This window comes from Terrapene carolina, unplaced genomic scaffold (genome assembly GCF_002925995.2).
Source record: "Terrapene carolina triunguis isolate 2854851 unplaced genomic scaffold, T_m_triunguis-2.0 Scaffold113, whole genome shotgun sequence".
NCBI lineage: Eukaryota > Metazoa > Chordata > Testudines > Emydidae > Terrapene > Terrapene triunguis.
Window position 1 is genome coordinate 7,841,143 of NW_020664464.1, and position 13,048 is coordinate 7,854,190.

Sequence of the window (13,048 nt, forward strand, 5' to 3'; positions counted from 1 at the left end):
GTACTGCAGGTTAGATGTAAACAGCACAACAACATCCCTCACCCTCAGTTTCCTTTTAGTTCATGCTGTACTAAGCACGCAGCTGTGCCAAAACAGCCCTGTCATTGTTATCCAGCCAGGTCTTAACTATATGTTGTACACAGGCTGGGCTGTCATCCTTTATCAAATCATGGATGGTCAATGTTTTATTAACCACGAACCTTCTATTCATCAACACGAATAGAAGATTGGGATCACTGTGTTATGTCTTTTCATCCTGAAACAAAACAGATGCGCATAATCTGAGCTGGAGTGCCAGGCGGAGCGGGTTGGGGTGCATTGGAGCCCATTTTTATGCACCCCCCACAAATTGGCTGGGGCCACTGGCCCATTGCATCAGTGGATAATCTGCCACTGCCTACAGCAGTATTGTTCAACCCATGTGGGATGGGATGTAGAAGCTGCAGATGGTGACTCAAATAAGGACCTCCAAGTAAACATCATCCAAATCCACTCACCTGCCCCTTAGTAGAAAAAAAACCCACCACCACCACCAATCCCTCACTTTAAAAGTCCTAGCGCTCACAACCCAACCCTAGAAACGGAATGTTATGGGAGAGAAACAAGTCTTTACAGGGCAACACGAACACGTTAAACATCATCTACAACCAATAGGCCTCCAATGCAGATCAGAGAGTACTGGCTATCAAGGAGATGGGCCGCTTAACGACTGAGTACACACAGACTGTATTAGCTTCTGTTTAAAAACAGATGTGAGACATAGCTCCCGGTGCAGTGCTTTGCAATAGTCTAATTATGAGATGACAAAGGCATAGATGCTGGTAGCAAGAGCTGGGTTGAGAGAGAGAGTGGACATTGCTGCTACCTGATCACCTAAGAGCAACTGGGAATATGACCAAGATTGGGAATTTAATAACAACCAGTACAAACAAATGCACACACTTTATCCAGGGGCTGGTATACTGTTCCTCATCGTGCAGTTGCTTACCCCACCCTGCCAGCATCACTTCCATTTTATCTGGATTAAGTTTCAGCCATCTAGCCTTCAATTTATGCCATGCTTCAATATGCTTGACATTTGAAACAAAATGTGTGTGCATTTCCTCTATTAAAAAGAGTGACCTGACAAACATGCCTTCACATCTCTTAGCAGAACGTCAAAAATAAGCTCACTGAGACCTCAGTGCATCCATTCTGTCATATTAATAAAATCCCCAATAACTTCAATCTTCATCTCTGCCTTCAATTCCTAGAAGAGAAATAAGATGAGAGGAAAAAGAAGCTTATTATTATTTTAATATTTATATTAGTGCTGTCCAATCATGATTTCTGCCCCCCCCCCCCGGCTAGGTGCTGTACAGACATACAAAGACACAAACTTTATCTCAAGGAGTGTACAGTATAAGCAGGGCCGGCTCCAGGGTTTTGGCCGCCCCAAGCAGCCAAAAAAAAAAAAAAAGCCTCGATCGTGATCTGTGGCGGCAATTTGGCGGGAGGTCCTTCGCTCCGAGGCGGAGTGAGGGATCGTCTGCCAAATTGCCGCCGAATTGCCGCCGAATACCTGGACGTGCCGCCCCTCTCCGGAGCGGCCGCCCCAAGCACCTGCTTGACAAGCTGGTGCCTGGAGCCAGCCCTGAGTATAAGTAAAGGCAGACCTCATTGAGAGAGAGAATGGTGGGAGTGTCACCAGTGACAGAAAATGGAAAGAAGGCTTGGGAGAGTTGACAAGGAGATCATCTTTGGCCATGTTAAGTTTAAGTTGGCAGCAAGCCATGCAGGATGAGATGTAAGACAGATGGGTCAGGAGAAAGATGTGAGAGAAGTTATTCAAAGGCAGTGTATGCTTAGAAGAATGGAACCTCTGCTTCCTCTTGGGGGCAAGGGAAAGGGATGGGGAGGGGAAGGAAAGATCAGCTCTGACTAGCCTCATCTACATGAATTATAATGTTACATATCCATATACTGTGCTTCGTTGCTTTATTTAGAATGTATATACTGGTGGTATAAATGATAGATTGTTATTGTGCTGATGAAAGGATATGGGAATTGTGCAGGATATGCCCTGGGGTAAGTGGCAGGCAGGGGACTCTGGTTTGGGAACAGGATTCAAGTTCAAATGGGATTTAGGGAGAAAATAGAGGGCTGTCTGAGGAGTTCTATTCCAGGTAGCAGGGATTCTTGTCTGTTTTGTTCTAGGTTCCCCACCTGGAGATTCTGCACACTTTATGGAGTGATTCTGCAGGACTGGACCAGGTTGGAATGGTGGTATTGGGTAGTAGTGGTGCAGATCTGACTTCACAATAAGGCCTGACCAGACCAGGAGCAGTGCTGGCCATAGCTGCCATGAAACTGGACAGGTAGCTGCACATCTGAGCGTGACCCGGTAGTGTGGGCTCGTCTAGACTGGAACAGACAGGCAGAGGAGACCCACCCCTTTAAAAATCCTTGACTATGGCGGACTCTAACTGTATCTGTGGGTGGGGACAATTGTGTGCCTACCAGTTCTGGATCTCAACACATTGAGCAATTAATACTTGTAAATGTGGGGTTGGCCACACTCCTGATACAATGACTCTGGGTTTTGTGTGTGGGTGTGTAATGTTTTTGTTTTTTTCCTTTTCCCCTAAACGTTTCCAAGGACTCTGAGTGCCTGAGAGTGGGCAAGAGTGACCAGAGAGGTTATATTTTAATTTCTGAGAGGCAAAAATAGGAATATGGCTCTGTTTGGGGGGGGGGGCGTGAGCCATAATTGTTTTTATTTTTAGAAATGGACCCAGCCATTCTTGCTTCCATTGGCACCTGGCAGAAGGTTACAGTGAATCAGGTGCCTTGCCTTCCATTCCATCCATCACCTTAGCCTTTTTGAGGTACACAGCAAAAAGAGTTCTTTCCTGATGCGAGTTTGATCGTGTGCCTAGGACAGACCACACTGAGAATACCACACGCAGGGCAGACAATCCCCCAAAACTGGTGGTTTAGTCTACAATTAGATTCACCAAGCAAGTAATAAAGGAGCTGCTGTAGCACCACTCTGGTTAATAAGAAGCCAAACACAGTCCCCTTTGGGCATTCCAGCCCTTGGCGCCCATCCAGACAAACAGGTCTAATATAGTGACAGGTTACTGAAAACTCAGTTCACCATATGTGAGGTTCTACTGATCCCACATGATCAGAGGCTTACCCCCAGATCAATATGTATCTCAGATCTTACCCAAATATCACGCTGTCAGCCAATCCTTAGTAAACTAACTAAAGATTAAAAGAGTGTTATTAATGGTTAATAGATCATATACATAGAAATGATAGAAGTGATGGAATAGACTGCTGACTTGAAAAAGTCTCTCTGGTAGCTTCCAAAAGATTGGAAGGGCCTCAGTCCATAGTTCAAGATACTCCTTTTAGTTGTAAATCCACAGTCCAGAGAAGTTGGAGCAGGAAAGAGGCAAAATTGAGATGTCTCAGGTATCTTTTATATCCTCTGCCATGTGCATGGAAATTTACTGTCCCAAACAAAGCCCCTAGCCCCTGTGTATGGAAAGTTACTGGTCGAAGATGAAATCCAGGGTCAAATGAGCATATCACATGCCCCTACCTGTTTTTCTGAATCACAGGGGGTGGCCATTGACTCCTTGCTGTCTGAGGCATCCACAGGAAGACCTACTGGGCAGGATGAGTTTCTTCAATGGCCCACTGTGAGAGCCAAGTGTCCTTAGTGGGCCATCAACACATAGCTGGATAGTCCTGATCTAAATCTATCTGGGGGTGTCACCTAGGAATAAAACACATGTAAGTCAATATTTGTAACTTCAGATACAAAGATGATACATGCATATAAACAGGATAATCATACTTTGCAAATCATTTTTGCATTGATATCTTACATATTTTGTACAAGACTTATGGAAATTGTGTAACAGTGATAACAACAGTGATATAAATGGTCACCTTTCTTATACGCAGCATCACAGGGAGATCTAAATTTCTGTATTGTTTTTGTTTTTTCGATCACTTGGCTACTGCTCCATGTAACTCTTCTATCTAGTGTGGTTTCAAATGTGACCACTTACCCCCAAGTCACCTTTCTTTGAACAGGGTCAGCATTTCCTTAGGTTACCCTTGCTGTACTGCTGTGTGACTGATATCTATCAACATGTGTCTCACAATCTGTTGCTTCTCTGTGGGTGCTTCAAACATTTATTTTCAGTTTCATCACTGAAGTAGAAGCTAACAGCGTTGTGCTTTATTTAGGTGCTGCTGGCATCTATGTTGCCCCAGGAATGGTGTTCAGCTGGAATTTGCTGAAATAGCTGGGCTGTCTTCAGGAGGAGACATCGCCAGCTCTTTGAAATGCAAAGCAAGAGCTGGACATGGCTAAAGCATTTCAGATATTTGAAATGTGCGAAAAGATTCAGCTTACTCTTCATCTGTTGCTATCTTTGCTTGATTAAGGCATAGTACTGGCAGGGCCTCAGAGACCTTTTCTGTGCATAATCTCCATGAAGATATCTATGGATCAGGGTGAATTGAAGAAATTCACCATTTAAGAAAGTTCATTTTAATTAGAGAGTGGGAGAGAGTGATCCAAGTTTACAGCTTGATCTCAAGGACCTAATTTTCATTTACATTAAACTAGTTTAAAGATACCATAGAGTAGGTGTACATGTAATTTATATTAAACTGTAATTTCATTTACTCTCATTTTAAGATCCCTTTATCCTGACAGAGTTATGTTACAGGGCTTCAGTGCAAGGGTATGTCTACACTATGGGATTAATCAGAATTTACAGAATTCGAATTTTGGAAACAGATTGTATGAAGTCGAATGTATGCGGCCACACTAAGCACATTAATTCAGCGGTGTGCATCCATGTACCGGGGCTAGCATCGATTTCCGGAGCATTGCACTGTGGGTAGTTATCCCATAGCTATCCCATAGTTCCCGTAGTCTCCCCCGCCCATTGGAATATTGGGTTGAGATCCCAGTGCCTGATGGGGCAAAAAACATTGTCGCAGGTGGTTCTGTGTACAGGCTCACCCCTCCCTCCATGAAAGCAACGGCAGACAACCGTTTCGCGCCTTTTTTCCTGGGTGAACACTGCAGACTCCATACCACGGCAAGCATGGAGCCCGCTCAGCTCAAGACAGCAGTCATGAACATTGTAAACACCTCGCGCATTCTCGTGCAGTTTATGCTGAACCAGGACCAGAAAAACGAGGCGAGGAGGAGGCGGCGACGGCAGCGCAGCGACAAGAGTGATGAGGACATGGACACGGACACAGAATTCTCTCAAACCGCGGGCCCCGGGGCTTTGGAGATCATGTTGTTAATGGGGCAGGTTCTATCCATGGAACGCCGATTCTGGGCCCGGGAAACAAGCACAGACTGGTGGGACCGCATAGTGTTGCAGGTGTGGGACGATTCCCAGTGGCTGCGAAACTTTCGCATGCGTAAGGGCACTTTCATGGAACTTTGTGACTTGCTGTCCCCTGCCCTGAAGCACCAGAATACCAAGATGAGAGCAGCCCTCACAGTTGAGAAGCGAGTGGCAATAGCCCTGCGGAAGTTTGGAATGCCAGACAGCTACCGGTCAGTTGGGAATCAATTTGGAGTGGGCAAATCTACTGTGGGGGCTGCTGTGATGCAAGTAGCCAGAGCAATCACTGAGCTGCTGCTACGAAAGGTAGTGACTCTGGGAAATGTGCAGGTCATAGTGGATGGCTTTGCTGCAATGGGATTCCCTAACTGTGGTGGGGCAATAGATGGAACCCATATCCCTATCTTGGCACCGGAGCACCAGGGTACCCAGTACATAAACCGCAAGGGGTACTTTTCAATGGTGCTGCACGCACTGGTGGATCACAAGGGACATTTCACCAACATCAATGTGGGCTGGCCGGGAAGGGTTCATGATGCTTGCATCTTCAGAAACACTACTCTGTTTAAACAGCTGCAGCAAGGGACTTACTTCCCGGACCAGAAAATAACCGTTGGGGATGTTGAAATGCCAGTAGTTATCCTTGGGGACCCAGCCTACTCCTTAATGCCATGGCTCATGAAGCCATACACAGGCAGCCTGGACAGGAGTCAGGAGCTGTTCAACTACAAGCTGAGCAAGTGCAGAATGGTGGTAGAATGTGCATTTGGACGTTTAAAAGGTCGCTGGCGATCGTTACTGACTCGGTCAGACCTCAGCCAAACCAATATCCCCATTGTTATTGCTGCTTGCTGTGTGCTCCACAATCTCTGTGAAAGTAAGGGGGAGACCTTTATGGCGGGGTGGGAGGCGGAGGCTGAGGCAAATCGCCTGGCTGCTGATTACGCGCAGCCAGACACCAGGGCGATTAGAAGAGCACACCAGGAAGCACTGCACATCAGAGAAGCTTTGAAAACCAGTTTCATGACTGGCCAGGCTACAGTGTGAAATTTCTGTTTGTTTCTCCATGATGAAAACCTGCCCCCTTTATTGACTCATTCTCTGTAAGGAACCCACCCTCCCCCTTCGATCACAGCTTGCTTTCAAAGGAAATAAAGTCACTATCATTTAAAAATCATGTATTCTTTATTAATTGATTATAAAAAGAGGGAGAGAACTGTGAAGGTAGCCTGGGTGGGGTTTAGGAGGAGGATCGGAGGGAAGGAAAAGGCCACCAAAAAAAGGTTAAAATAATGACAGCCCTTTGCTTGGGCTATCCACTGGGGTGGAATGGGAGGGTGCACGGAACCTTCCGCCCCTCCCCCCGCGTTCTTACACATCTGGGTGAGGAAGCTATGGAACATGGTGAGTGGGGAGGGTGGTTATACAGGGGCTACAGCAGCAGTCTGTGATCCTGCTGCCGTTCCTGAAGCTCCACCAGACGCCGGAGCATGTCTGTTTGCTCACGCAGCAGACCCAGCGTTGCATCCTGCCTCCTCTGATCTTCCTGCCGCCACCTCTCATCTCGAGCGTCTCTCCTCTCCTCACGTTGGTCCCTCCTGTCCTCACGTTCACTGGCATCTTTCCTATACTTTGAAACCGTATCCTTCCACTCATTCAGATGAGCTCTTTCATTGCGGGTTGATTCCATGATTTCCACGAACATCTCGTCTCGCGTCCTCTTTTTCTGACGCCTTATCTGAGATAGGCTTCGGGACGGAGGAGGAAGGCTTGAAAAATTTGCAGCTGCTGGAGGGAGGGAAAAAAGGAGAGAATTTTTTAAAAAGATACATTTTACAGAACAATGCTTATACTCTTTCACGGTGAACAACATTATTCACATTACATAGCACATGTGATTTCTGTGCAAGGTTGCATTTTGCCTCTTAATATTGAGTGCCTGTAGCTTTGCTGCTAGAGATCACAGACGCAGGTCCGGGCAACAGAATTCGGCTCGCATGCGGCCATGGTAAGCCATTGTCTTTCGGCTTCTGTGCCCTCCTTTCCCACATACCAAGCAAAGCTCGTTGAGTGCTGTGGTTTTCCTGTTAACCTTCAGCAGCAGAAAACAAACTAACCCCACCCCCATCCAATTCTCTGGATGATCGCTTTATCCCTCCCCGCACCGCGTGGCTGGTATCAGGGAAGATCCCTGCTAGCCACACATGAAAAGCTCAGCGCCAACCCCACCCCCCCACCCCGCCGCACTTGGCTTACTACAGGGAAGGATTTCTTTTCAGCCACAGGCAAACAGCCCAGTAGGAAGGGCCACCTCTGTCCCCTTAATTAAATTCCCATATTTCAACCAGGTTACCATGAGCGATATCACTCTCCTGAGGATTACACAGCGAGATAAAGAACGGATGTTGCTTGAATGCCAGCAAACACCGGGACCATACACGGCTAGGCTTTGTCATGCAATGATACCAGATTACTTGCTACTAGCATGGCGTGGTCAAGTGTCCTACCATGGAGGACGGAATAAGGCTGCACTGCCCAGAAACCACATGCAAAGGCTTTTGGAGTACCTCCAGGAGAGCTTCATGGAGATGTCCCTGGAGGATTTCCGCTCCATCCCCAGACACGTTAACAGACTTTTCCAGTAGCTGTACTGGCCGCGAATGCATTCCAAGTCCTCAGGGCAAAATAATCATTAAAAAACGCTTGCTTTTAAACCATGTTTTATATTTTAAAAGGTAAACTCACCTAAGGTCCCTTCCATGGGGTCATGGTCTTGGGTACTGGCTTGGGAGGGTACTTCAGTCAGGCTGAGAAAAAGATCCTGGCTGTTGGGGAGAATGGAGTGCTGTGTGATCTCCGCAAGCTCGTCCTCCTCCTCCTCCTCTTCTTCCCCGTCCGCAGAATCCTCAGGTGTGGCTGATGAGATTACCCCCGCCTCGGAATCCACGGTCAGAGGTGGGGTAGTGGTGGCGGCCCCTCCCTAGAATTGCATGCAGCTCAGCGTAGAAGCGGCATGTCTGCGGCTCTGACCCGGAGCGACCATTTGCCTCCTTTGTTTTCTGATAGGCTTGTCTGAGCTCCTTGACTTTCACGCGGCACTGCTCTGAGTCCCTATTGTGGCCTCTCTCCATCATGCCCTTGGAGATTTTTTCAAAAGTTTTGGCATTTCGTCTTTTCAAATGAAGTTCTGCTAGCTCTGAATCCTCTCCCCATATAGCGATCAGATCCAGTACCTCCCGTACGGTCCATGCTGGTGCTCTTTTTCGATTATCGGCCTGCATGGTTACCTGTGCTGATGAGCTCTCTGTGGTCACCTGTGCTCTCCTGTGCTGGGCAAACAGGAAATGAAATTCAAATGTTCGCGGGGCTTTTCCTGTCTACCTGGCCAGTGCATCCGAGTTCAGATTGCTGTCCAGAGCGGTCACAATGGTGCACTGTGGGATAGCTCCCGGAGGCCAATACCATCGAATTGCGGCCACACTAACCCTAATTCGAAATGACAATATCGATTTCGGCACTACTCCGCTCGTCGGGGAGGAGTACAGAAATCGATTTTAAGAGCCCTTTATTTCGAAAGAAATGGCTTCGTTGTGTGGACGGGTGCAGGGTTAATTTGATTTAACGCTGCTAAATTCGAATTAAACTCATAGTGTAGACCAGGCCTAAGTGGGAATCAGGCCCCAAAAGATCAGTTGCTTATATGACCAAACCCTGCCTTAAATCTTGGGCCAAATTCTTATTTACACTAAAGCCATGAGTGCTGGAAAGAGGTTTTGGAGTGAGTGTAAATATAATTTACGCTCATTTTAATGTAAAAATGTGATAGAGCAAGCTTTAAGACTCCCTGAGCTCTGAAGGTCTACCCTAAGGTAAACACTCTAAGGCTATGTCTACATTAACACTTTTTGTCGGTGAAACTTTTGTCAGTGAGGGGTGTGAAAAAACATGCCCCTGAGCAATATAAGTTACTCTGGCAGAAGTGCCGGTGTGGAAAGTGCTATGTTGGTGGGAGACGCTTTCCCGCTGACATAGCTACCACCGCTCTTTGGGGGTGGTTTAATTATGCCAATGGGAGAGCTCTCTCCCGTTGGCATAGAGTGGCTACACAGGCAGACCTTACAATGGCACAGCTGCAGCGGTACAGCTGTGCTGCTGTAATGTGTCTAGTGTAGACATAGCCTAAACTGCTATAAACTTCAGTATGGCACGTCGTTTCTCTATCAGACATCAGTCTTATGCCAAGTTCACTACACCCTAAATCAAACTCATTTTCAGAGTGAAATCATGAAACACAGATCTTCTCCCATACTTTCCCTTTCATTTCAACAGTGTTGTTTGTTCTACATTTGAACAAGTCCGAGTTTCACTCAGATGTTGCCTGTTTTCACGTTCAGATTTCCTTACGCTATTAACTTCTGTGTGTAGAAAACCCCCTTTCCCTATCTCATTTTTCATACAGCTGAAAAATGTGGATCAGTTCAAGTATTTGGGCAGTACCATCTCAAGTGTCAGTTCCCTTGATAAGGAAATTTCCTCCAGAATTAGTAAAGCCAGCCAGGCCCTTGGCTAACACCGAACAAAAGTCCTTAACCAACACAACTTTAGTCTTTCCACCAAATTGAAGATCTATAGTGCAGTGGTTCTAACATCTCTCCTGTATGGATCTGAGACATCGATTCTTTATAGACGTCACATTAAACAGCTTGAGCAATTTCACATGCACTCCCTCCGCTCAATAATGAGCATTGGCTGGCAGGATAGCGTGACCAATATTAAGGTCCTTGAAAGAGCAAACACAATGAGTATTGAGGAAATGTTACTGAGAGCACAACTTAGGTGGACCAGACATGTCCTCAAAGACCACCGTCTCCCAAATCAGATCTTGTATGGGGAGCTGAGTGAGGGCAAAAGAAAGAAGGGTCGTCCATATAAGCACTTCAAAGATCATCTGAAGAGTGGTCTCCGGTGGGCTGGCATCAATCCCAAAGATCTTGAGCAAATGGCTCAGAATAGGACTCACTGGTGGTCTCTGACAAGATCAGCATGTAACAGGTTTGAGAAGGATCGACAAATTCATCTCCAGGTTGCACGTGAAAGGCACCACAGAGCTGCATCATCAAACATCATAAATACAGACTTCCCATGCCCTCAGTACGGCCAACTGTGCAACAGGTTTCGGACTTCAGAGTCTCAGGCGTAGCCATAGATGAGAACTGCGACAATATTGTCATCATCGTCAGCGATGGACTACCAGCAAGTAGAAAACCTCTTAGGAACTTTACAGGCACATAGGGTCGCATACTCAGCAGGTGTAAATGATCATAACGCTGAAGGTAGTGATTCTATGACAGTTTACTCTTGTGTAGAGCCTTGTGATAAATTTCAGCCCTACTAAACAAACTGCAGAAAGCATACAAGTTTTAAAAAGCAGCTGATGCTGCACAGAAAGCTTCGAGAACGCGTATATTGAGAATATATATTGTTTCTGTGTCTTGATTTTCTATTATTGCCTTTCTTCCTTTCTTTAGAAGGGAAATTAGACTAAAATGAGATCTTTATTTCATAGCAGATCATCTTCCTAGGTTTCTTATTCCTTATACTTTGTGGTATCATGATAATTTCGACAGTGACAAATTGTGATGCTACACATAAAGAATGGGGGTTGGTGAAGGTTGTGCAGCAGGAGCAGATGAACTTTCAGAATGAAATTTTTAAATAAAAATTAAAAATAAATTGCATGAACATACCTGAATGCATTATATACAGAATTATAGTCAGAATCCTTGCCCTGGTTTGCAAATGCATTGTATTTCACATAGATCTCCACCTCTACTTCCAGAAGATTTGCCTTTTAAAAACAAGATACTTTTTTCATTCAAGTGACCCTAGTATATTCAGAATGTTTCCCCCCCACACACCTTTTGTAATGATTCTACTTTAACACACATCACAAATACAATACACTAATTCAACCAAGTTGCCTTTAGCCCAAAATAGTGCATGACTGCTGGCCTGCGGGGTCTGGACAGCACTTTTGGAGCTTGATATGACATATTTTTTTGGGAGACAAATGTTTATGGGGAAAGTCCCTTCTATTCTGTTGCGGTTGGGTGGTGTTTTTCTGGGGATTTGGTGCTGGATTAGTTGTATTGGTTTTTTTAAAGATAACATCAAAAGCATGCAGAGTAATAGATGAGTGCCTTTAAGTACAGCCACATATGGAAATAAATAAAATACACATTTCAAATTATTATTTTATTACACAAAATTTCAGCAAATAATGATCTTCAGAGTAATTTATGGCCTGATTCGTTATGCACAAAAACACCACACAGCAACAGGAGAATAAACCAAGAACATGTCAAAACAAAATAAACTCTGGAAATAATTGCTAATCTGGACAAAAAGTTCAAGGTAAAGTGGGTTGCCATAAAATGGAGTCTGTCATAGGAATTTCTGTAAGGAGGGCCTGTATATTTTTTTCCCAGTGTGTTACATCACCTGCTGTACCTTGTTATAAGAGTGCAATAAATCCAACTTGGATTAAGAAGTTTTCCATGTCAATCCCTTAGGGCGGCTGATTATAGATTTGACCTTTTGAGATTCTGTGTATTTCCCACTTAATCAGTGCTAGAATGAGTTGCTGCTAAGTAGGATCTATAGGAACCCTATGGGAAACGTGAAGCCATCTAAAAATAATGAGTCTCTTTCCCCCTCCTGTCCCCTCCACCCAGTCTGAGCTCTATTAGGCTATGATAACAGTCTTAATCTAGGCTACACAGAAGCATAACATGGCATGTGATGCTTGCATTATAGAGAAAAAAAGGCCTGAGAAGCCTGGAATGTAAATGAAGCTTTACAACATGGTCAAAAATGCTTCACTTGCCCCCTCCTCCTCGCCCCCCCCCACACTTTTATCCTGGCTAAAATGTGTTTGGTTGAGCTGAGGCCTGTGAAGCTTTTAAGCTTCAGTACCTCAGATTCTGACAGAGTAATTGGTTCCCTGTTGCCCGGGCAATAATACAAAATTGGAACCATCTCCATTTTGTCTTGTTACAGTAACATACTCCATGGTTTAGATATAATCTCACAAAGTACTCTGATTTGGTCATCAGTTCATTTTTCAATAGCGGAGGCTGTGGGTTTTTTTCCCCCTACCCTTTTGGGTTTTTTTCCTCCTCCCACCCTTCAATAACCTTCTGTGAAACTGAACAGCATAATAGATGTAATTAGACCTTCAGTAATAGGACTGAATGGAGCAAGCAATGAGACTCCTACTAGGGAAGCAATCAGTGCATTAGGTCCCCAGGACAGAAACTACATTTAACAAGGTTTGGGGCTTAGGGATTATCAGTCTAGGCCTCTCTTGCTTCCCCAAGAGAAAGTTCTACCCAGAATGCAAATCTTCATTTCCCATTGCTACAAAAGGGAGGAAAAGAACATTAGCCACTTTATTACACACATAATGAAGCGAGCTATAGCTGTTAATATATTTTTTTCCTAGGCAGTAAATCAACTGTTCACAAGTGCTGCGAAGTATAAATATGTGTTTCATCTGTGTTTTAAAATCATTTCCTGTGTTTTCTTCCTCGATTCTTGGAGGAAGAGAGCTTTGAATGGTGTCAAATAAAAATACACTTTATTTTGGCAGAATGACACTCGTAAATTTCCAC